This window comes from Cupressus sempervirens, chromosome 1 (assembly GCF_028749045.1).
Source record: "Cupressus sempervirens isolate cs-2001-9-10 chromosome 1, ASM2874904v1, whole genome shotgun sequence".
NCBI classification, from domain to species: Eukaryota; Viridiplantae; Streptophyta; class Pinopsida; order Cupressales; family Cupressaceae; genus Cupressus; species Cupressus sempervirens.
The window spans coordinates 662,385,805-662,412,411 of record NC_143118.1 but is presented as its reverse complement, the minus strand read 5'-3'; positions in this window follow the sequence as shown (position 1 = coordinate 662,412,411).

Here is a 26,607-nt window from a genome sequence, read left to right as displayed (position 1 = left end):
ACATTTCATTGATGGTAGAATGCAATGACCATGTTCATCTTGAAGAATAATAGTTCATGTTCAAAATGCGAGAGGAAGTGCTTATGGAATAGGAAAAAAAAGATCTACTCCAAAAATTAACATGCTACACTAATAAAGATTAGTAAAAGCAATCAATAATGAATTTTCTATATTTTAGTCTCAATATAATATTAAATACTACTTATATATATATAACCATATGCAATGTAAAATAGTAATAATGAGATGGAATGGAATAGGGAAGTGAGTATGAAACTAAATGAAATGGATTAAAATATGGTATAGAATGGGTCATAAATGGCTCTCATAATTCCCCCCCCAACTTAACATATTGCACATCCTAATGCAATTAGTATGATCAAGAGGCCTTAGTTGTCATTTGAATCCATGTCCTTGACTAGTGTTGACACCCTTAACTATTATAGTTCACGTGCAACCATTTTTTTTTTTAATGATCTTCTCATGACAAGCTTGATTGATTTATTCTTTTCAATTAAACTTTGCCTATATAGATACCTCATATTGCTTTATTTTCTCTCTTTTTGTCTTATCTTTCTTCTTCTTTAGTTTTAGATTTTATTAAATAATGATTCAAATGGTAGTTATATAGGAGGCATCATGAGAAATTGTATCTCATGATGCACAAGATGATGTGAAATGGGTGATATGGGAGATAAAACAAGGTATTATGTAGGATGGAGATAATGGATAGTATGATGAGATTATTAAGGGTAATGGATGGAAGATATATAATAGGATGACATACCTCCCCCCAACTTAAAGGTGGACCATCTATGGGAAACAAGGAGAGGCTAGGTATGGGGTGTTGTACAATGATCAAATATAATAAGTAATATAAATAAAGTTAAAAGATATAATAAGGAAAAATAAAATTGATTGCTAGAAAATAGCAATTCAGCAACTACAGCCTTGAAAATTGATGAATCAGTAACAAGGAATTAAGAAAGGCATCCAGAACTACAACACCAAAAAAGACTCCTTCTAATTGAAATCATTGAGACAGCATACCATTGGAAGGACCCAACAATTATAACAAAGACTACAACTATAGGAGCCACCACCATCTAACAGAATGATTTTAGAACAAATAGTAGGTAGCACATTCCATTGAAACACCTCAATAGAACATGTAGAACATACTATGGATGATCAAATTTGTGATGACCACAGGGAATATGGGTAGAGCTTCAAGAGAGAGCAACTAGAGGTTCCGAGAACGAAATAATTACAATAGGTAATGAGTGTAACCAAAAAGAATGATTAGCAGAAAAGATAAGAACACCAATTATTGCAATATTTTCCCTCTTTCTTTTCTTTTTTTCAAATTTTGATAATGACAAGTGACTGCTAGCAACCTAATTTTCAATCACTCATCACTTAATTGTATTGTAAAAATAGTTTCTTCCTCTAAGAATTTATTTTGTAGGTAATATTGATTAGAAACTAGTTTTCAGACATTAACTAGCCAACAATGCATGAAGGTTTTCATTGTTGGATCTCTTATTAATTTTTTTTTTTTTCTTATTTTCCAGTTTTCTTTTCTATTTTTCAATAACCTCATAGAATGACCAAAGAAAATAAATTCTAACATGGATGATGAATAATGATACCATCAAAAACTTAATTCCATCCACGACCCCACAAAAGACATTGTTGAAATTAGATTGTAGAAGGAACAAGAGATTATACTAAATCTAAAAATTTCTTAGAGAACTTTAGAACATACTACGATACTTGGGTAAAAGAATTACTCACAGGGATGATGATCAGCACAAAACATAGTGCTCCTATAATGACAACCCATGCTCACCTAGCATGAAGTTGTGCTATCTAATTCTTTTGATGAATAAGTCCATTTCATGAAATAAATAGCTTCTTTGTCGAGGACAAAATGGTGGAATGAAATACCAATTATAGTCTCTAATGTGTCTATAAACTTTAGAGAGGAGAAGACACATCTTGAGGAAGGAGTATTTCCAAATCATAGCTCATCAAAATAGTAAAACATTGTGCATGGATCTCATAGACGCAATTGCATAGTGTCCTCCATGTGATCGAGCACCCTAGAAAAATAAATCACATCTCAAGGTGGTGAATGTGTGCTAAAATGTTGACACACTTATATGAATCATTTTATCCAAGATTGCTCAAGGATGTGATCTCAAATGGTGATCCATAGCTCTCTATTCATGGAGTGCAAGAGTTTTTAATGGAGGCCCTCAATTTAACCTAGTTTGTGCCGATGCATGTACACCATGAAACAAGAGACTCAAAGAGGAAAAGAAAGAGTTCTAGTCTCTATGATCATCAACTATGCATGCAAATGAAGATTCAAGCTAATTTAAATGATAACAATGCAAATCAATGCAAGAAATAAAATCTAATATATAGAAGGAAATAACAATGCAATATTAATCTATGAAAACAAATATGACTCTAAGCTAATATGAAAATGCATGGATGAAACCTAATGATGGAAGCCATGGATGCATGAGAGTAAAAGACAAGAAGAGAGAAGTTGTGATGAAGCTCCAATGTACAAACCCTAAGGCTCAAACCCTAATGCTCAAACTCCTCCAAAATTTCTCTCCAAACCTATAGCATAGTAATAAAATCTTGATATCTATATCTCTCTCTATGAGAAGGAGAGGGCTCCTTATAAAGGAAAATGTGGAGTTGGGAGGCTTCTCACAACCAATAAGGGAATCCCACTTAGAAATATGTGCATTCAAGTGTAGAGAAAAATGATTTATTTATTTTTATTTAATTTATTTCCTTTTTTCATCACAAAGAGACATTTAAGTGAGGATTTTATTTATTTAATTAAAAGAGGGATTTTCTTTTAACTAAAAGGGGATTTATTTTATTAATTAAAAGGGATATTTTCTTTTAATTAAATGAGATTATTTTATTTAATTAAAAAGAGATTTTTTCTTTTAATTAAATGAGATTATTTTATTTAATTAAAAAGAGAATTTTTCTTTTAATTAAATAAGACTTAGGATAAAATGAGTAAACATTAGGAAATATTGAAATAATTGAAATAATTGCAATTTGATCAAGGAAAATTATTTGAATTGATTTAACAAAATATTGTGATGCATTGATTCAAGAAATTTATAAATTGATTCAAGAAATTTATAAATTGATTCAAGAAATTGATAAATTGAAGAATGAGGGCCCATAGTCTAAGTGACCATTTTAGGGTCCATAAATTTGCCCCTCTTTGACTAATGTGTGATCATTTCAGGAATAGGTGTAGTCAAAGAATGCAATTGAAGTGTGAGGTCAATTTGGGATCACATTACAACACAGATGTGTGGTTAACTTAGGAACACATTAGGAAAAAGAATAAAAATTTTGATAACAATTTTGTCTTGACAAAGACAAGGTTTTCCCAAGCGAAACAAAGATTGATAAAGTTAAATCAAGGACTGATGTTTGATAGGTACTAGCCCCTCATGAACAAAAAATTGATAAATTTGATCAAATTGAACTAAAGATAAGATTCTTGAAGTAAAATTAAAAATATAAGGATCACATAACGAAGGTAGATCATCAAGCATGAATGATTATGCCCCAAACTTGAGTTAAAAGAAAAGAAGTGGGGTGAAAGCAAATGGAAGATAGAAGTTTGGAAGAGTGGAAAGAAATGGATAGAAGAAAGATAATTTGCCTCAAGAAAGAGAATGCCTCAAAATTAATCAACTGCTTAAGATAGAAAATTTTGATTGAGATGACAAAAGAAGATAAGGAAATGAAGATCAAACATTATGACAATTGATTAAAATTCCACAAGAAAGATGAAGGAAAACTCTCTCAAACTCATAATGCAACCTAAAAATGCAAACTAATATGAAACTACAAATGTGTACTTGCAATACAAAAACTATAACATAGGATTTTGTTTTCATCATTTATTAGATAATGCAAAGGAACTTATTTCCATCATTGGGTCATTATTAATGGATATCAAAAAATTACACAATCATCAATTGTCACAAGCACAACTATGAAGATATGAATGTGATATATATCAAATTAGAATGTGGAAAGATTCTAACATAAGCACCAAAGACATAAAGGTCAAGATGGTTGATGTTAGCTCACCCAATTTAATGTAGCAAAACCATGCTCACATCAAGATAGAGAGGCCGAGATGACCATAAGAGTCGTTGTGAAAAAATAGTCAAGGATGATGCCTCAAATCTCCTAAGTGTTTCAAGGGTACAACAAGAGACACTCTAGAGTTTCAAGACGACACCCACAAGTAGAAAGAAAATAAAAACATGCTCCATGTCCCAAGTTGGCCATTCCATGACATCCTTGAGAGACTATTAGGGAAGGAACACTCAACAAATAAATCATTGTAGACAATGCACAAAAGAAAAATAAGCCAACAAGTCTCAGCCAATATTAAGTCTGTGTGTTTGTAAGTCACATGACTATTTTCCTTAGGACATCATCAAATCTATTAGTGAGAAGCATGATGACATTCTAGACTATAGAAAAGGTATCTGATAAGCATTGAGAAACACTATTTGCAAGAGTTTCCAAAGAAATGTTAATGCAACAAAGATATCGTAGAGAAAGCAAAAGACCACCTATGCCCCTTACACCTAGACCAGGATCAACTCCAAAACTAGGAATACCAAAAGGACATATGAAATAAAATGGATTAAGCTTAGAGTGAAAAGAGATATGTAGATAGACATAAGCAAAAGGTCTCAAGTAGCATGTGTTTCTATGTTTTTACCGCTCGGCAAGATTTTATTTTTATAAAAAAATTCTGAACATTTTATAATTTTTTTTTTCTCTGAGATATTTGATTTTTTTTGGTGATACATCAAAGCTCTTATTGCAAGGGTATCACTAAAATGATCATTTTTTTCAAGGCATTTTATGCTTTTTAGGATTGTTTCTACATCATATATGATCTTTTTTGGATTTTTTAGAATTATTTTGAGATTACTCGCTCTCAAGAAAGATCTTGTCATTTTGTTCCATTGTCAAGGAATATGTAAGGTATGATGTAGTAGCAAGGTAGATAAGATGAAAAAGCAAGAAATAATGCACAAAGAAAGTGAAAGTGATCCTCCAGGACTGACTCCTCAAGAGTACCCAAGCTAGGGAAAGATAGCCATATGAAGCATGTGTTGCGTAAGAAAAGAAAACCATAAAAAGGAGATAGCATGTGGGATAAGAAATGGAAGCTAATAAGAAAGATAGCATGAAATTGTTAGTCCAAAAAAGTAGGCATGTCAAGAGGCCTATGAGAGCCATGAATTTATTTTTGTGATCAAGCCCAATGGGTCAAATGGATAGGATAAGGATAGGATAGAGCAATAAGAATGAAGGTAAATATGTAGGCTATAAGTGAATGAGAAAGCACAATAGGTAAGTTTGTGGATAAGATAGCCAATATGAAAGGATAGTTCAACATTGTCAAGATCAAAGAGAAAAGAGGGAATAGATAGATAATGGAATAATTACACATGATGCCTTTTTTCTAGGTTTTCATCATGGTACTTATCCAAGGTGCCATAAGAAGTGGTTTTTACCATAGGAAATTTTTATTTCTCTTTACTTTTGCTACCAAGATGCCATAAGAAGTGGTTTTCACCAAGGAACATTTTATTTTTATTTTTTCCTTTTTTTTTTTTCTTTTTTTTCATTTTTTGATTTTTTTCTTTCTTTTTTAGAAAGACCTCAAGTTGTTCCAATTTATATAGTTCTCCTATATGAAGGATAATTCACGATAATCCAAGACCATAGATATGTATGCTCAAAGATGCTAATAGGGTGATGGAAAGGAGATGGTAGATAATGTATATGGAGGAAAAGGTTTTATGCTTTGGAAAGCTAGAAGGAATATGAATAGTAGGTAAGTGTATGCTTGAAAAGATTGCATAAGGGTAGATGAGAAAGTAGGCAAGATCAACATTGACACGTAACTTGAAGGGTTGTGAAATGATGGAGTAATCATGGAGGAAATAGTTTTAGGTTTAGATGTACGAGGGAGTGAGAAAATTTTGGAAGGAGATGGAGTGGAAGCCTTTGGAATCTTGATTGCCAACTTAGAAGTATTTTCAATATTCAAGTCTTTCAAAAGAGACTTGGGAATCCATATAACATTAGATTTTTCTTTTCCTTTGGATGCTTTAGAACACATTTCTTCAATGATGGATTTAGGAACCCATATTTGCTATGATTTAGCTCTTTAGGTAGTAAACCTTTGTGGTCTCTTGAATAATTGTTCTTTCTTTTCATTCACATGTCGATTAAATGGGACATAGTGCTATTCATTTTTCAATGGATTCTTATGTTTGTTCTTAAATTGATCATCCAAATTGCTTCCAAAAGACTTGGGATTTGTGAATGAACAAGGATTATATGACTAGTTCATATGGATACATGAATAAGAATTCATCAAGGATGGGTGCTTTTGTTGATCTCAAGGTATGATATGAGAGGTAGGAGATGAGCTAGGAATGAAAGTAGGATATGGGGGAACATAAGGTCCCAATATAGATGGAAGGTTTGAAGTTTTTAGTCCTTTTGGATAAGGACCAAGGATAGATTCAGGAAATGAAAAGGGATAGTGAATAGGAGTATCAACATCTTTAGAGTGAGCAATGTGACCAAGGACATCAATCGACTCATGAGTATCTTTAATAGGAGTAACACCTTTGATAGGATTGTTTGAAGCTTGAGCATAATTTTGAAGTGAATATGGAAAAGTAGAACAAGGGATTCTTTGAGCTTGACAAGTTTCTTTGGATAAAATAGGCATAGAAATTTGTTCACAATTTTTACTAGGCACAAGAGAAATAGTGGAAGTAGCATCTTCACCATATTTAGGAGGTGGATAAGACATAGGATATGGAGGGGTGAAATCTTGAAGGAGATGAAGGGGTGCTTGATCTTGATCTTTCTTGACATTTTTATTTTTATCTTTTTGAGAGTCCTCTTGACATGGAGCCACTTCTAAGTACAAGGGAGTATATGAGGTTTTCATGATAGGATCTTGAAGGGGTAGCGAAGGACTAGCTGAAATGAGCATAGTACACATAGTGCCACATGAATGTTGAGGATCTTTAGTCTTAGAAGCATGAAAAGGGTTTTCAACCATTTTTAGAATAGCTTGAGTTTCTTTAAGAGGTATCCCTTGAGGATAACTATAGGGAATTGCATGAAAAGCATCTGGACCTTTGTTTGATGGAAGAATGTTGGATAGCTTTGATGTTTTGGGAGATGCATAAGTATTGGAAGAAGTGGAGATATCAATAAGACCATCACTAGATATAGGTTCATCAACAAGATCTTGCTCAAGAGAAGTATCCTCATCATATAAATCTTTATGAATTACAACATCAATGATTTCATCATCAATAAGATCTTGAATTATACATTTAAATTATACAATCTTTAGTTTTATGACCTTTTCTTGTATGGTAGGCAATAGTGATCATCTCTCCACCATTAAGATTTTACCTCAGGTTCATAAGGTGTAGAATATTTGTATGGTAAAGTAATGATGTTTTTTGCAACTAAGGTCTCAAGCACCATGTCATATGAAAATCCCAAAGGAGTAAAAGTTCTCTCAAAAGTATGTCTAGGACCATTTTTGTCATTCTCATCTTAGTTAAAGATAGTCCCATCATGAAATATCAGCATATTCTCAAAGGAGTTATTACTCACTTTCTCTATCAAGAGGTCTTTGGATCTAGAAGATGAAGGAAATTGATGTCTTGGAGTATATGTAGACCTTAAAGAGGATGACTCACATTTATGTAAAGGTCTTAAGAAAGATTCATGTAATGATGCAATATTTTCCTCTTTCACTTTCTTTGTTTCCATCATGTGTCTAGAGAGACTAGCATGTAAGTCTTGATACCTTTCAATAATAGAAGAGAACTCATGGTCATCTAGACTTGGCTGAGGTTTGCTAGCACAGGGCTTGAAGTGCATAGTGGTTTTGAAAGCATATACAAGAAAGGAATCCCAAAGACTCAATTTGATGGATGTTTCCCCTTTTGTTAAAAGTGGGGAAGGATCTAAACATTCAAGAACATCAAACACACCAACAACCTATTCAAGTTTCTACAAGGATGCACAACCTCAACTATGGGATGTCCTCGACATATACAAGGTATGTGAGGCCCAAATCCATATACAAAAGAGAATACTACCAAATAGTTGGGAGGAAACAGTAACCCAATCTCCACCTTCACTTCCCAAAGGTGTAAATTTCTTTGGGGTTTAGCCAAGATTGACAATATTACTACTTCCAAGAGACGTGTCTTTCAATTCAAGCCATGCTATTTATACTCTGTTAGAACACAAGAGTTGAGGTTATCCCCTAGAGTGATCATTTCTCTAGGTAGGCCCCACAAAAAAAAACAAAAAATCAAGATTCCTTATTTAGGTTCCCCTAAAACTCCTTAACAAGGATTGAAGAAGAAAACATTAATAACAAAATCTTGGGGATTAAAAGACAAAAGGAGTTTTTTTATTTTATACTCAAATCCAAATGTGAATGATTTATTTTAAGCCCTTTTTTCAATGTTGGGAAGACACAACAAAAAATTTGACAAAAGAAATAAAATTAGTTTACAATAAAAAAGGAAGCAATGATCATTTTTTATAATTCAAATTAGAATTTTTTTAGTGTGCGCACCTTGATTTTACATTTTAAAATTGTTTCCATTTTTTTTCTCTTTATACCTCCAAGTTTCCTTCAAAAACTTTAATCAAGCTCATGAAATCATGAAGAAATAGGAAAATTCAAATGAAAATATATTGAAATATTTGATTCCATGAAAAGTGACAACTTATATCATGCATTGAACTTTGTGAAAATTAAGTGCAAGTTAATCATGATTTTTAACCCAGTCAACAAGATTGGACCTATATTGCATGAATTTGGACCCAAAACCCTAAATACAAAAAAGAGACCCCTATTAAAAAAATAAAATCCTTTCCAAAAATGTAAGAATTTCATAAATATATTTTCATTGAATCATTATATCCAAGATTTCTCAAGAATGAGATCTGAAATGGCAATCCATAGCTCTCTATTCTTGGAGTGCAAGGGTTTGTAATGGAGGCCCTCAATTTGACCTAGTTTGTGCCCATGCATGTACACCATGAAATGAGAGATTCAAAGAGGAAAAGAAAGAGTGCTAGTCTCCATGATCATCAAACATGCCTACAAATGAAGATGCAAGCTAATCTAAATGATAACAATGCAAAGCAATACAAGAAAGGAAATCTAATCTATGAAAGGAAATAACAATGCAATATTAATCTATGAAAATAAATATGAATCTAAGCTAATATAAAAATGGAGGGATGAAACCTGATGATGGAAGTCATGGATGCATGAGAGAAAAAGACAAGAAGAGAGAAGTTGAAATGAAGGTCCAATGTCAAAACCCTAAGGCTCAAACCCTAATGCTCAAGCTCCTGCAAAATTTCTCTCGAAACCTATGACATAATAATAGAATCTTGAAATCCATATCTTTCTCTATATCTCTCTCTATGAGAAGGAGAGGGATCCTTATAAAGGAAAATTTGGAGGTGGGAGGATTCTCACAACCAATATGGGATAATAGAGTTTGATTCATGTGAGACAAAATTCCACTAATGAGAAAAGAGGAGTGTTTGAGAAGAAAGTGGAAAGAGGAAAAAAAGGAATCCCACTTAGAAATATGTGCATTCAAGTGTAGAGAAAATAGATTTATTTATTTTTATTTAATTTATTTCCATTTTCATCACAAAGAGACTTTTAAGTTTGGATTTTAAATTTAATTAAAAAATGGATTTTCTTTTACTTAAAAGGGGATTTATTTTATTAATTAAAAGGGATATTTTATTCTAATTAAATGAGATTATTTTATTTAATTAGAAGAGAATTTTTCTTTTAATTAAATAAGACTTAGAATAAAATGATCAAACCCTAGGAAATATTGAAATAATTGAATTCATTACAATTTGATGAAGGAAAATGATTGAATTGATTTAATAAAATATTGTGATGCATCAATTCCTGAAATTGATAAATTGATTCAACAAATTGATAAATTGAAGAATGAGGGCCCATAGTCTAGGCAACCATTTTAGGATGCTAACAGTGAACACCTTATGCCATATTCTTCTTGTGATCTCAAATGTTGAAGCACATGTGAAACTAATATGCACTAGATAGCTAACAGGCCCACACAATGTTAACAAAGCCAACATAGTGTGTTATGCAATGCTTGTTTAGAAAAACATCAACTCGTATTGGTACTAAGATCATCTCACCATATCAAGAGACCTATAACCATATTCTCAAAATCAAGCATATAAAATATAGTACAACAATTTTATCCAATTAATAACCCTACCATTAAGTGAGTAATGCATTTTTACAAATGATAGGTAGAGTTATTAATATGAATAAATACTTGATAAAAAAATGAATATGATTACAATGAGTTATACCAATGCCAATCAACTTAAGGATGCATACCTTGATGTGCTCCAAGTATTACAAGATGAGGTATATCAAAAGCATTAATGAACATTTATTAGGAATCAATCAAGAATTAGGAAAGTCAAGGAATTCCCCCTAACTTAACTTCATACTACAAGGGCATGAGAACATTAAGATAACCAAAGGAATAGGGTAATCCATTAAAAATACCTCTCATCATCAATCAACCAAAGATTAAAAATTCAACTTAATTTCACATTATAAAAGCATGGAGTTATTAGAAAAATCCAAGAAATCAAGAAATAGAATGGTAGTACAAAGAATCAATATTGACAAATAGATTTTAATGCTTCGATTCCTTTGTAAATGAATGACCATCCATTTACAAGATATTTTATTTGGCCATTAATGCATAGAATCCCTTAGAATTGTGTTCAATCAATAACTAGTCCAAAATCAATAAGTATGTGAGGAATACACAATTTAACCATAGGCCTCCAAAGATCAATATGCATAAATACAAAAGTAATAAAATATAGATATTTGAGAATCCGACAACATGCACATTTGTGGAATAAAAAAAGCATGTGGTTTAATATTACTTAGTGAAGGATTAATGTCCACACATACATTTATGAATCCAATAATTAAAATTGACTAAATTTGAAGTATGGTCTCATGTGTATGTATTTTAGATTCACTAATTAGAAAAGAAGAACAAAGTTTATTATAATTCAATAAATTATAAGTAAAATATAGCTCTTTGAGAATCCAACAACATGCACATTTGTAAAATGAGGAAAGAATGTGGTTTAAGATTACTTAGTGAAGGATTAATGTCCACACATACATTTAAGAGCCCAACAAATAAAATCAACTCAATTTGAAGTATGGTCTCATGTGTATGTATTTCTGATTCACTAAGTAGAAAAGAAGAACAAAGTTGTGTATAATTCAATAAATTATATTGTTCTCCAAATGTAATTATGCCAAAATCACATCCCTTATGTGCATCTATACATTCCAATGGTAACTAACTAGTTTAGAGCATGTCATTAGATGATAAAGGGGTCCTTGAAAGTTGATATGTGGTTTTATCCACCTTATTATGATGTATTTTATGAGGCATTATAGTTGCCTTTGGTGGATATGGTAGAATGGGTAGAATATGATGTGAATGGGATTGTAAGAATTGTCGAAATAAGGAGGATAGTAGAACATAGATGGTAAGGATGAATATGGTGGAATATAAGAGGGATATATGGGTTGTTGAAAGCATGCATGATTACATTTATTGTTCATACTAGGTGTAGAATTATATTCTAAAGAACTATTTGGGCTTTTCAATGCAATAGAGTAATCCATATCTTGATCTTCTTGATTTGAAGTTTGAAAGTCTTTATCCATTACAAGAAAAACTTGTCCACTTTCACCCTTATTTTATTAAAGCTTACAAATAGCTTGTACTTTATTCACCATTATCTCATGGTTGTTGGAGCATTTGCACTTATCATCCTTCCTATAACAAATAGAACAATAAATGGTCAATTTTTTATTCTCAAAACTAAATTTTTCTAAAAAAAATTCAATTATCTACTCTTGTTCAGACACAGAAATAACATTTGGACATACCTGTGACAATGGAAAGTCAAGATCTTGTTTAAGTTGAATTCATTAGATAGAAAGAGTATAAAAACATCACCTTTGGTTGATGCAATTTCTGCACTAGTTTCTTCTTTTGATTTTAAATTTGAAAGTAGGAGTTTGGGGGCAGCAACCCCCAGTGGGTTCAAGGAGAAACATCCCTTGTGGGGTCCTAGGGTAGCACCCAAGGTGCTCATAGTATAAGGTGGGGTTGAGGGACAATGCCCATGTTGACAAGCACATTTTGCCTCTTGTGTGCCCTTCAAATTTTGCATTTTTGAAACAATTTTCACCCAAAATATATGTGTTGGAACTACCTTGAAAATGCATCATTTTTAACATTTTTTTCTTCAAAATAGCTTCTTTTCTTTCCCAATAACTCACAACAACTAGTGATCAACTAGTGATAATGTAAAATTGAATCTAATTTCTCAAACCTACTTGCAAACTCTAAAAGAATACATCTATCTAATTTATGAATGCAAATTAAGATTAACTACTTAAGCAAGGCTAGAAATTGAAAAAGCTTTCATCCAAATGCATTGTTCCTAACTCAACTCATCAAGATAACATACCTTTGACAACTTTCCCCAACAAAAGTACCAAAATGATAGGCCAACATTGGGGAAAATAATATGAAATAATTAATAGTTTATGATGAAATTTAGTTTGGTCTATATTTGTCAATCCGGGGGCATAATCTTGTGAAAGGTGTTCATGCAATATGCCATCAAGGGATACTAGTTGCAAACTTAAGGATTATGAATGCAACTACAATAGATGAAAGTAAATCTATGGAAAACCAAATAAATCCTAGTGATAGGAACATCAAAAATAGAAATAAACATCAAAATAATAATTTAAAAAAATTATGAAATAAATAAAAATAACATAAATATTTATACAAATACTAAATCCAACTCTAAATTAACTAATTTGAAAATCACTTAACAAACAAAAATATAAACATCTAAATTAATAAATTTAAATTCTTAAATAATACATTAAAAAAACACACCCAAATAAAAATACCATCGAGCTTTGCCAAAGAGTGGGCCCTTAGTCCCTAAATTATATGATGAATAAAGAAGAGACAAAGATTATATTATTTCAATCATGCAAAAATGCTATTTTTTATTTATTGCAAAATAACACTATTTGGACCTGCGTACAATAGTTTTCTCTATAGAAATGTATATATCTACACCATGATATATATCATTACTATTTACAATCAACCCCCACATTTTATAAGAAGCCTCAACACCCTATTTTTGGCCCTTTCTATGTTTGACTATTTGGTTGTTATAGTTTATGTACCATATAGACAATACAATGGTAGAAGGTTTACCCATTTAAATGGAAGGTGAAACTGACAATGCTCGTATATTAAATTTATTGGAGCTAATCTCATTTAATAGGAAATTGCAATAAATTGGTAAAGTGGAATGGAAGATAGGCGACAAGAGTAATATAAAACATGATGGCTTAAACCCAAATGGAATCAAAGCCTGATTTCCTTTCAACTAATAGATCTTTAAGATTGAGATTGTGGTAGTAGCAATTTCATTTATTACTGAATGCAATGGCCACATTCAGCTGGAAGAATAATAGTTCAAGTCCAAAATGTGACAAGAAGTGCTTATGGAATAGGTGACAGGAAGATTTGCTCCACAAATCAACATGCTAAAATAATAAAGATTAGTAAAAGCAATCAATAATGAATTGTGTATATGTTAATCCTAAAAAAATATTAAATACTACTTATATATATTAAAACACATGCAATGTAAAATAGTAATAATGAAATGGAATGGAATGGAAATGGACTAGGGAAGTGAGTATGAAGCTAAATGAAATAGATTAAAATATGGCATAGAATGGGTCATAAATGGATCTCATCAGCACAGATTGAATCAGTGGATCCACTCCTAAAGAAAAAGCTATTTTATTTCTTATAGACCTTAAGAAAATATTGCTTTGATGGGTTTATTTCACCATATGGTGAATGAAGAGAAAGTTTTGAACCTTATTCAGGAAGGCCTAAAAGCCTAAAAAGGAGGATTTGTAAAAAGGTGGGTAATTGGAAGAACATAGATGAAAAATTGAGATATTGTTTGGACCATCAAAAGGGGTGTCTGAAATGGTCAAGAGATTATTCCTTTGTTTAGAAATTTTTAGAAAGAGATTGTCAAAAAAAGCAAGAATGGAGTCCTAATTCTAGTAGGTCAATTAGGCCTAGTTTACATAGCAAGTTGTATTTTGCCAAAATAATGCAAACCCATAACTCCATTATTAAAAAGGTAAATAAGGCTGAAAAGATACTCCAAAGACCCTATTTGGAATATGGTCCTATTGGTAGAGACCCTTGTGAGTTAGTCTTGTCAAGAGAATAGGATTACCTAGTTGAGAACTATGAAGAACAAGATTGATTAGGTTAGCTATAAACCTTGGGAAGGTAGAACTTGATCTTTTTGAACCTTAGTAAGTTGTACAAGTAGAAACACTTAGAGAAATCAAGTAGAAAGAAATAAGGTAAATTGTAACTCACCTATTGTCTCTACATCACATTGGTATCAGAGCCAATATTGGAGTCAAAATTGTAGTATATGTCAAACACGCAAAATATATTTTTAAGGGTGAATTAGAGGTTGAAACTATGGCTCTTAAAATACATGTGTCAATAATTTTTATGTAAGTTGGTATAATAAATTTTGGAAGCCCAAAAGAAAGAAGAAAAGAAGGAGAAGGGTAAAGAGAAGAAAAATGTAAGTAAATGGGGTGATGAATCAGATGAAGAAGTCGAAGAGGAAGGGACATGGTAGTTACTATGGAAGTCTCTCCTAAAATATCCAAAGAACAAAAGATTTTCCCAAATCCTTTAGCAAAGATCACTTTGAAGGGTTGTCAGTCTTTTTAGGACATTGGAATGATGAAGAACTATTGGACTAGATTGATGCCATGAATAATCATTTTGATCTCAAGAAAGTTTTAGATGACAAGAACATAAGTGTGGCCAAAGAAATAGTTAAAGGTAATTCCCTATTATGGTTGAATAGTATGTAAGAAGAAAGAGTCCAAGCTGGTAACAAGAAAATAGACTCTTGGGAAGGATTCAAATGAGGCTTCAAACTCAATTCCTACTTACATAATATATGAGGTACATATGCATAAAAAGTTGTAGAACTTCAAGAAAAGGAACTTAGATATTAGTTCTTACACAAAGTACTTACATTAACTTGGTTTGAGTTTCAAAAGGAAAGAGAGTAAGGCAAAGAACTTGGAAAGGTATTTAATTGGAATGAGGCAGAATAAACAAGATCGAATCATCATCTTGGCACCTGATATAGTACTCAATTATTTTCAATTATCTTTGAGGTAAAATGAGAAGATTACAAGAAGGGGTGAACAAATTCATAGAAATAGAGAAAATAGGGGATATAGGGAAAGATGCATATTTGGTAGGAAGCAATCTTTACCTAAAAATTGAGAAGCCAATTTGGTACAAAGAAGTGGAGAAAGCAGTGGAAGGGGATATAAAGGTGATTATAGAGGCAAAAGTTGTTGACAATTTTGCTACGTTAAACATTTTGATATTGTAATTTATGGAAACATATCAGTCATATGAAGTAGGTAGAACACAAAGATGAAGATATGGAAATTATACTTATAAAATTGTTCACGTGTTACATAGTTTATTTGGCAGAACAAATAGATTTTTGATTAGCAACCTTCACAGGAACATCACAAAAACATGCAAAGTTAGGTATGGATATTTGAGATTATGATGATGTGCGCAAGTATACAAGAAAATATAGACTATGCAGATAGAGTTATGATGAGTTTATTACTTACATCAATATACAAGAAGAACAAATCATGATAAGGAAATAGATATTTTAGGTTAAGGAATTATTTTTCTTACCAAAATAGTTACTTAACTAATTAGGGACAACATCCTATATGTTAACCCTAAGTGAGAAAAATTTAATTTTCTATTTTGGTCAAATGTGTGAAGGCATGAAGGTCAACTAGACATATATTTGTAATTAGTGAGGTATAAAGAAAGATTTCTAAATGAAAAGTTATATGTGGTGTAATGTGATATTGATATAATATTTTTTTATGTGAATTTTGATGTATGACCAGAGTAATTTGAATTGTGATAATTTTTTGTGATGAGCAACAAAGGCAATATAAGATATTGAAGATATCAGTAGTAGTGTAAAGAGTTTTTCTATCTATCTCTTTCTGTTGAGAAACTTTATTATATATTGCATGTTTAGACAATCAGATCATCTTCCATACAGTTGGTAATTATATATCACAACTCCTAATAGGGTTGAGGCTTCTAACAAGGTCTATTCCTCTAACAGGGACTGAGACACTAGATAGATATAATAGACTCCTAACAGGGTCAATATCTTTTAGAAGATACTTTTGATTAGTGGATCATTTTGTGGGTACCATCCCCACTAGGTTTTTCCCTTGGCCAAGGTTTCCCCACTTAAAAGAATATGGTGTTATGAGCTCTCTTATAGAATGGTTATGTTTATTGTTCTTTATATTTAGTTTACTTTTTTATGCAAGTTATAAAGTTGTTAAAGATATCCAATTTTGGGACAAAGTTTGTGAAATACTAATTCACGCCCCTGCCCCCCCCCCCCCCCCCCCCCCCACCCTCCTCCTCTCAGTATTTCCTATTTCTAATAATTGGTATTAGAGAATAGTTACTCATAGAAGGCTTAACAACTTGAGTAAGATCCCTATGGATATAAAAGAATTATAAAAGAACCTAGAAGAATATTTTGAGCAAATTGATATTCTTATTGAAGAAAGAGATGCTTTTAAAGAAAGATATGAAGATGTTAAAGACTACATTGGAAAGTTGAAAGATAAGATAGATCATCTCAAGTCCAAGAAAGAGCCTAAAGGTTATATCAAGGAAATTGGTGAAGTTTCAAGACTAGAGAAATAAAATAAGATTGTGAAGCATGAACTTAAGATTCTAGATCTAAAATTGAGCTTGAAGGGTGATATTAGTAAACTTGAAAGAGATTTGAAGTCTAAGAACGTAGATCTAAGATGCAACCTTGCCAAAGTGGCATCTGATCTTGAGTCTACCAAGTTGTAGTATGCAAAACTAGAGAAGCATAAAAATATTGTAAAAGGAGAGTTAACCCACTCTAAGCAATATTTTGAGAAATTTTAGTCTAGTAGTGAGAAGCTTGATGAAAAAAGGTTTTTTTCCAAGACCTTCCTATGATAAAATTGGTCTTGGATATTTCATTGTAGGAAATTTTGCTAAGAAGTCTAAAGAAAGAAATGAACATAATCCTAAAATAATAATCCTATGCAAGAAAAAGAAGACTTGGACAAGATTAAGTTAAATAAATCTTATGATACACCTAAGGAGGTTCAGAAGGAAAAGTAACTTGGGCAAGTTGATGGACCTAAGAACCTTGAGAAAATTGAATCACCTAAAGAAATGAGATATGAACTCAAAGGTAGATGTCATGCATGTAATGAAATTATTCATATGAAAAGAGACTATACAGTTAAGTCACTTAAACTTGTTACTAGTTTTTAGCATTATAATTTTCATGGTTTTGGTAATAGAGCAACTAATTGTAAAAGCCTAAATTTCATAATAATAATAATAGCAATAGTAGAATTTTTAGAATTACTAACCTTGCACAAAGAAGATTTGATGAAGGAAATAGTGGAATTTGAAGAAACATTGTGTGTTACAAAAGCAATAACTTTAGACATATTTCTAGACATTGAATAGCACCTATTAACTAGCCTAGACATATATTTGGAAATAATGCACTAGTGTGTCAACTATATAACCAATTTGGTCATATAGAAAGATTCTATAGAATGGAGATGAGGAACAACATGAGGAGTCCAAATTTTAGAAGGAACATGAACAAGAATGCTAGAAGGAATAACAACATCATTAATAGCCAGAAAGACAATCTAAGAGAAAATGTAGAAGAATTTAAAAGAAGTATTTCTCAAATGCAAAGACCCATCAAGTTCACATGTGGTGTTGTAAGAATAGTCAAATAAAAAACTTGAAGGAAAATTGAAGTTAGTAGAGGTATTTGATTAATCCTACTTGAATTAAGCACTTTTATATAAAAGAATGAACATTAGAAAAATAAAAAGATATTAGAGAAAGAGTTAAGGTATATGTAGTTAGTATGATGAAGTATTGAATATGTAGAAGCTATGTGTAAGTCTGCAAATGGTTCATAGTTTGTATGTGGATACACAAAGTAAAACAAGATTACTGCTAAAGAAAGAACAACTTTTTCTTGATTGTGTACTCACGTGATTAATGGAGTAGGTAAATGCAAAAGACTTATAATTAGAATTAAGATTTTGAGCATCATTTGAATGTGCAAATATTTTAGGAGTAAATTTAAGTAAATCAAAGTTCCATTGAAGCGAGTTCACCTTTAAACCCTATTTTTGAGAAGCTAAGGTATTTTACGGATTCCAAAAGCTAAAATTGTGAATTTGAGTTCAACATTTGCATTAGAAATTGATATATCTCCAACTCATAATGTTGAGGATGAGGAAAAATCCAAGATAAAGATAAACCCTATATAACCCTTGGAATATGATCCAATAGTAGCATTTTTATTATTCCAAATAGAATGTTGTATTTAGAGAACATTGGTTGTTATCTTAAGAGAAAATTTGATATATTAGGGGAAGGGAATGTAACTAAGGAATTTTACCTAATTTATAATCAAGACATGAGTTTTAAGAGTGGCTATGAGCACTTGGAGAATATTGAACTAGTTAAGTTCTTATTTTCCCAATACTTTGATAATGAGGATTGGGTTAAAATAATATTGAGTATAATTCATGATGGATAGTTTCGGTTAGGAGAGAATGTTATACCTATGTTAGCAAGTCTAATTCATGAAGTGACTAGTCTATAAAATGACATGTTCAATACTTGTAAATGAAAAGAATGTGAAGAAACTTGTGTTGGAAAATATTAAGTATGAATATAATGGGAAAGGAATTGTAATAAGAAAGATTAAGTAGCATGATATAGGATTCATATGTAGAATCATGGCATCTAAGATATGTTCAAGTTCTAGAGAGAATGACATGGAAATAGGCTTTATCCATTCAACCTATAACTTGTGTATTAAGAAAGTGAAAGTGAACATGTGTGATATTTTGAGAGTGTAGTTAGTGGAGAATTTGGAAAGGATAAAGAAGGTGAAGAATGGTCAATTTAGATTCAAATCATTGCTAACTTACATTTTTCTCCACCTGGTTAAAAGATTCCCATTCTTGTCTAAAATCAAGTTTCTAAGAAATGAAAAGAGTACCATGGAGAAGATAGCAACTCTATATAGAAGATACCCTATTGATAAGATTGAAAGTAATATAGACTTGATTGTAACAATATTCCAAATAGAAATGAGGAAAAGGTACAAAATTCCACCTTCAGTAGCGAGAAAATTTATAAATGACATATGTTTCATGGTAGATACAAACTTCACCTACATAGAGCTAGTAAAACCTCAAATGACATATGTAGAGCCACTTGGATATGAACTTATTAAAGAGAAAGTTGAAGGGTATGTGTAAGTGATTTTGAAATCAGCTAGAGATGAAGAATTTAATAGATTTGGAATATACGAAGAAATCATTCAAATGACTAATCAAGCTCAACTAGAGAAGTTAGCTAAGAAGTTTGAGGCTACCATGAAGAAGGTCATGGAAGAATCATAAATGATTCCTTAAGAGGTAGTTGTTGTGAGACAAATAGTGGTAGGAATGAAGACAAGTGGACAAGAAGGTATTATATTTGTGACTGCACTCATAGCAACAGGACCCTTTCCTATAAACCCATTGAAAAAAGGCATAATAGTTGCACAATCTTAAGCAACAACATCAGTAATACCATATGCAATTGTGTCTCAAGAATAACCATAGAGAGAACCCAAAATTCCATTAGTGGAACCAAGTGAAGAGAAAGAAGTGAGAATTATAGAAGTAAAGAGGAAATTAGCTAGATTAGCTAAGATTAAACAAGAACCGGTAGAGACTCACAAATAGAAAAGAGTAAAGAAAATGGTAGTTGGGCTGGGGAAGAGGCAAAAACCCTAAGAAAACCAAGGAAACAAAAATGGAGAAAAGAAAATTAGAAAGTGCACCCAAAGAGAGAAAACATCGGAAGCCTAAGGTAGAAAATTTGAACATCACAATAACTAATGAATGTAATTCTTTTCACTTAAACAAGTTTTATTATCTGCACAATAATTTTGAAAGACTTCAATTAGAAAATGCAATGATATATGATTATTAACAAGAAGAAATTTGAAGACATAAAAGAATAGATCTCTAATGATATGTATGAAAGGTTAGTAAATGGGAAGAGAAGAGTAAAAGAAGTGGATAAACAAATTGGAGAGAATATGATCAGAAATGATGTGAAGTTGAAAATGAGGAACACTTGAAGAGTTTTACTACATAGTCCTTAACCTTATGCAAAGAACAAGACAAGAGAAATTATGATTATGGGAGCTAACTATGAGGAAGTGGAAGAAGAGACTTGAGAAGCCATAATGTAGATGATGAAGAGCCTTAAACCCTCCAACTCTCAGAGAACAACAATACATGTAGCAACAATAGTTCTACAAGTAACAATAGGTGTAGATACAATGAAAATTGACAACACTAATGTTATAATTGATATAGAAAAGGATCCCTTTAATGATTTTGGTATAAATCTTGACAATTTGGTAACCTATGAGAGCTTGAAAGATGAGGAAGACGGAGGAAAGAAAAAAGAAGAAAAGGAAAAGAAAAGGAAAAGGAAAAGGAAAAGGAAAAGAAAGAAGAAAGAATGAAGTTAGAAGAAGAAAAATATAGGTTAGAGGAAGAAAGAAAGAAAAATGAAGAGGTTGAAAAGAAGATAGAAGAAGAGAAGAAGATGTTGGAAGAAGAAAAGAAGATGAAGGAAGAAGAAGATAAGACGAGGAAGGAAGAAGAGGAGAAGAAGATTACAAAAGAGGAGGAGAAGAAAAGAAGAAGCAAAGCAGATAAAGAAAAGTAAACCTAGTTTGTCTAGGCTACCATCCGAGTCTACATTAGTGATATTGTTAGAAACAAAGTTAGATGATGATGATCAAGCTTAATTGATTTCATCGATCAAAAAATTATTTGAAAAGAACAAAAAGGTAAAGAGTTTACAAATTTCTTTGACAGAAGTTACAGACAAGTTGTAGAGTGTAATTTCTAAGAAAGTGACTGAAACTAGACCACAGGAAAGAGAAAAGGAAGTGATTAAACCTTTTGACATTGTATTCACACTTTTATCAGAAGTGGCATCAAGTAAAGCTCAAATATTACATGATGTAGAAATGTTTAGGAAAGTTTGTGAAAACATGAAAGAAGATTTGAGTAGTCTTGATGAAAAGATCAAGGAATTAATATAATGTTTGACAAAAAGGAAGACTATGCATGGGAAGTGTGTTGGTGCATACATATTAATCAAAGACATTTTAGATGGGCTCAATGCAAAACTCTGAGAATTAGAGGAACTTATGAATGAAGTGTAGATTCCCTAAGATTAGATTATTGATCTAGAAAGGAGAGTCAACAAAATAAATGATGAAATTATTCTCTTGGAGCTACAAAAGGAGATGATACAGAAGAGATTTTCATTGTTAAGGGAACACATTACATTGTAATTTGATCTTGTACAAAGAAAGTTGGAGGAATTCCTGTCAGTTAAGGAATCTTATGAGAAATTTGCATATACAGATTTAGAACCAATAGAGACTACTTCATATGGATTGTACATAGTTCTTAGCATTTAAGATTCAGTGAAAGATTAGTGGGATATGGAGTTTTCAATTTTGAACATAAACTCTACAGATTGCATCACAAGAATATCCACTTAGCATGAAAATGAAGGTAAATAAAAATTTTGACTTGTAAAAAAGTTTTGATACCTTTTTCATTGATTTCAAATGGGGAGAGATAAGAAAAATTAAGTAAGGAGGGGTCATAATGCAATTAGGAGATATATGGAAAAGATGGTATATGTAATGATCCATAGTTTTCAAATTTTGTAAATGCCAATTTTGAAGTTTTGTTTGTGGGTCTTAGTCAATTTTTCAATATTTTGCCATCAATGCCAAAGGGAAATATTGTTGACAATTTGGCTAGATCAAACAATTTGAATTCGTCATTTATGGTAAAATATCAATCATATGAAGTGAGAAGAACATGAGGATGAAGATATGACAGTTAGAAAATTATCTAAGTGTTATATAGTTTATTTGGCATAATAAATAGAGTTTTAATTGGTGAGCTTCACAAGATCATCGCAAACACGTTCAGAGTTAGGTATGTATACTTGATATTATGATGATAATGCATGTAAGTGCACAAGACTATATGGGAAGAGTTATGAAGAGTTTACCAGTTACAACAATATATAGGTAGAACATAGGATGATAAGGAAATGGATATTTTTGGTTAAGGAAGTATTATATTTACCAAAAGAATTACTTAAATAATTAGGACTGACATCCTAGATGTTAATCCTAACTGGGAAAAAGATAATCTTGTATTTTGGTAAAATGTATAAAGACATAAATGTTGATTGGGAAAATATTTTTTATAATTAGCAAGGTATAAAGAAATTTTTCTAAATGTGAAGTTATGTGTGGTGTATTGCAATGTAAAACAAATGTTCATGTAAATTATGAATACATTTACTCAATAGAATGAGTACTTCACTTCGACTAAAGCTATACTTCAACAAAATGCACATCTTTATTGTCAAAACTTCCAAGACAATGTAAATTATCTAAACTGTAAGTTCTAAGCTCTTCATTTGCCACCCAAATATTTTGTTTTGCACCAATTGTGAATGAACATAAAGTAGAGAAAAAATTCCTTAAGTTTATGAGACAAAAGCCATGCATTGAAGGTAAAAAGGTAAAAACACACTTCATCAATAAAAATGAAAAATATATTATTAGTAAAATTGAGTTACTTTCCTAAACAAATAAAATTGTATTGGAAAAACTTTTATTAAAGAATACATAAAAAAATATAACAAATTGTTATGTTTGAAGGGTTCAAACATTGTCCATTTTCACTAGTTCACAATTTACATGTGAATTAGTTTTTCCCGCAAAATTTAATTAGATGAATAAAAAGATTATCTACCCCAAAAGAAACATCTCAAGTCATTAATGTCCAACTCTTATGCTTCAAATCCCTAAAAATAAAATGTTAGCTTGTAGAAAATTTGAATGTGAAATAAACTTGAATTGTTTAAACTATTTTCCATTTGCTTAAAGAAATAGCACAAGCTATATGGTTGCAGTTGAATTTTAGTAGCCTTCTTTATTATTGATTAGATCTTTACTTTCCTAAACCTTTTGTAGACACATTTTTGGTGTCATTTCTTATGTCTGGGTGTAAGAAAACCTAGTCATTCCATACAATATGTTTGATTAAAAATATCAGCAACACATGTGCAAGAGAAATACATCCAACCAAAAATGTTGATAGAAGAACAAAATAGTGCTCAAATTGTAAAGCTTATACATTGTGTTGAAATTAGGGACCTCACGTAAATGACAAAAAAATTCTTGACAACACTTTCCATAACTTCTATTGGGCGAATATTTTACAACCAACAGTTTTGGCTAAAAATCTAGTCACAAAATGGGATGACTAGCCATAGCATGTGAGACAGAGTCTCTCCTACCTTAAAGGGTAGGCTCCCCCTTCTCACCATTCCCTAGATAACTCAAGGTTAGCAAGAAGTCAAGAGATTTTATAAAATGGGTGTTACCAATATCATTTCTTCTTATCTTTCAAGAAACAATCCACTTCCTCGTGGGGTGAGTAATGGGCAAGGTGAATCTCTAACTACACTTCTATCAATAGTTGGAAATAGTGATACTAATAAATCTTTACTAACTCAAAGGCTAGCCAAAAATGTATCATTTTGGCTCTAAGTTTGGTCGTACTTCTATATGAAAAAACTTTACAATTAGGGCACAAAGACTCCTAAAAGTAAGAATAACTTAACTATTTTGTTAATTTAAGAAAGAAGTATAAGATACAGACAAAGCTTCTAGCTATATATTTTCAAAACCACTCCTAGTGAAAGCTTTAGCTCCAATTTCTTCTTAAATCAGTATCCTCTTTTATTGAACACACAATAGTAACATGAATCGAGACAATAGGCACAAATTATAGTCAAAGCATCTAATTTTCTCTATCACAATTACTTCCAATCAAAGAATTGAATCCAATTGCTTCTTTTATTCACGTTTCTCCCAAATCCATACTAGACTATCAAAGTTATACTTGCACAAATATGGCAGAGCTTCCTTGCATACAAAAAAAGATGATTTTTACAATGAGGGGGCACTCCTTTATATAGGCATGGGAGTTGAGAAAAAGGTGGAGGAAAAAGTGGGAGCAACTCCACCAACTTTGATCTAGTCTAACTAGAATAGAGAATATAGGGTTACATGCAATTACATGTGCAACTCACATTACATCTTTTCATGTACATGTAACTCACATTACATGTAATTATATTTTTTCATGCAATGCATCCTCTCCAACTACAAATATGAAAGAAGAAGAAAGAAGATGGAAGAGAAGGAAAAAATCCTAGGGATTGTTCTGAAGGGCCTTGTACTTGAAAATGTAATCTTGGATGATCCTAGGATCGAAAGTTCCTATACTTTGTACCACTGCATTCACCTTGATAATCATGGTCTGGTGTCATTTGGTAACCTCCAACTCTCTTTGATGAATTTTTCATTGTCATTTGAAAAATTTGACATGTTCAAGCTTTCCTCGCTCAAGTTGTTGTGAATTCTCCTTTTTAGATTGGCACATACTGGAATCTCTGACACTTTGAAACCCTTCTTGATGGTGTCCAGATGTAAACTTGGAACAACTTTCCATCAACACCTTTAACCTTTTCTTTTTTTGAAGTAAAATGTTTGGCACATGGGAATGCATGCAAATGGTGATTGCTAATTTTTTACAAAGTGACTTGGGCTTTCAAGATGTCATTACATAGAAAATGGATGACATGCAAATGTAGCATGTAATGGTAGATGAAAGGTGAGATGAGATGCAAATGCAGATGGAGGGTGCACTCTATGTAAGTGTGAATGACATATGAGGTACAAAGCATGGAAAGATACAAAAACATGTAAATGCTCATGAAGGCACGAATGTATATAGAGAGATAGAAATGGAATGTGGAGTGAAGTGAAAAGTGCTCACGGTCTTACGAGAGAACTTGCAATTTCTTCCAAAAGAAGAAAAATGAAAAAGAAAACAATGAAAAAAAAACACAAAAAAAATGCATGCCTTTGGAAAAAGACTCAAACATACCAATAAGTAAGCCATTTCAACATGCAAATTCGAATTTGGAATTTGGAAAAATTCCAAAAGTGTGAAAATGAGAGTTTTCATCAATTTTAAAGGCAAAATGCACTTTTCATAGCATAATATATGACCAAGTGTGTAATAACAAGCTATAATATGCATGAAAATAGCAATATAAGCATGAATTGATGAGCAAGTTTGAAAATGTCCACTCACTTGGAGGTTAAAGAGCCAAAATAGCAAGTTTTATAGACTTGAAGATCAATTCTTTCTCAAATCTAGATTTTCAAACAATAATATGACATTTTTCATACTTGCATTCAACAAATATTAATGGGAAATGAAGGGTCAAATTTGATATGAAAGTGCCAAATACATGGTCTCCAAAGACAATATCATGCATTTAAAACTCAAAAACAAATGAGAGTTTTCATCATTTTTAAAGGCAAAATGCACTTTTCATAGCATAATATATGACCAAGTGTGCAATAACAAGCTATAATATGCATGAAAAAGCAATATAAGCATGAATTGATGAGCAAGTTTGAAAATGTCCACTCACTTGGAGGTTAAAGAGCCAAAATAGCAAGTTTTATAGACTTGAAGATCAATTCTTTCTCAAATCCAGATTTTCAAACAATAATATGACATTTTTCATACTTTCATTCAACAAATATTAATGAGCAATGAAGGGTCAAATTTGATATGAAAGTGCAAAATACATGGTCTCCAAAGACAATATCATGCAGTTAAAACTCAAAAACAATCCCTCTTGATCAAAGGTATCGGTTGGAAATGCATTTTTTTGAGTTTGTTGAACAAAAACATGACTTTTTAATTCAAAAATTTGGGCCATTTTTGCAAAGATGTGGCGAAAAAATGCATTTTTTAAAATTTATTTTCAACTTGTAAATGCAAAAATGACTTCCTCGAATGCATATACATGGATCAAAATGCAAAAAAGTGACTTCAAAATGCATAAAAGTGGATTAAAACCCCAATTTTTTGGGTGTTTTTAG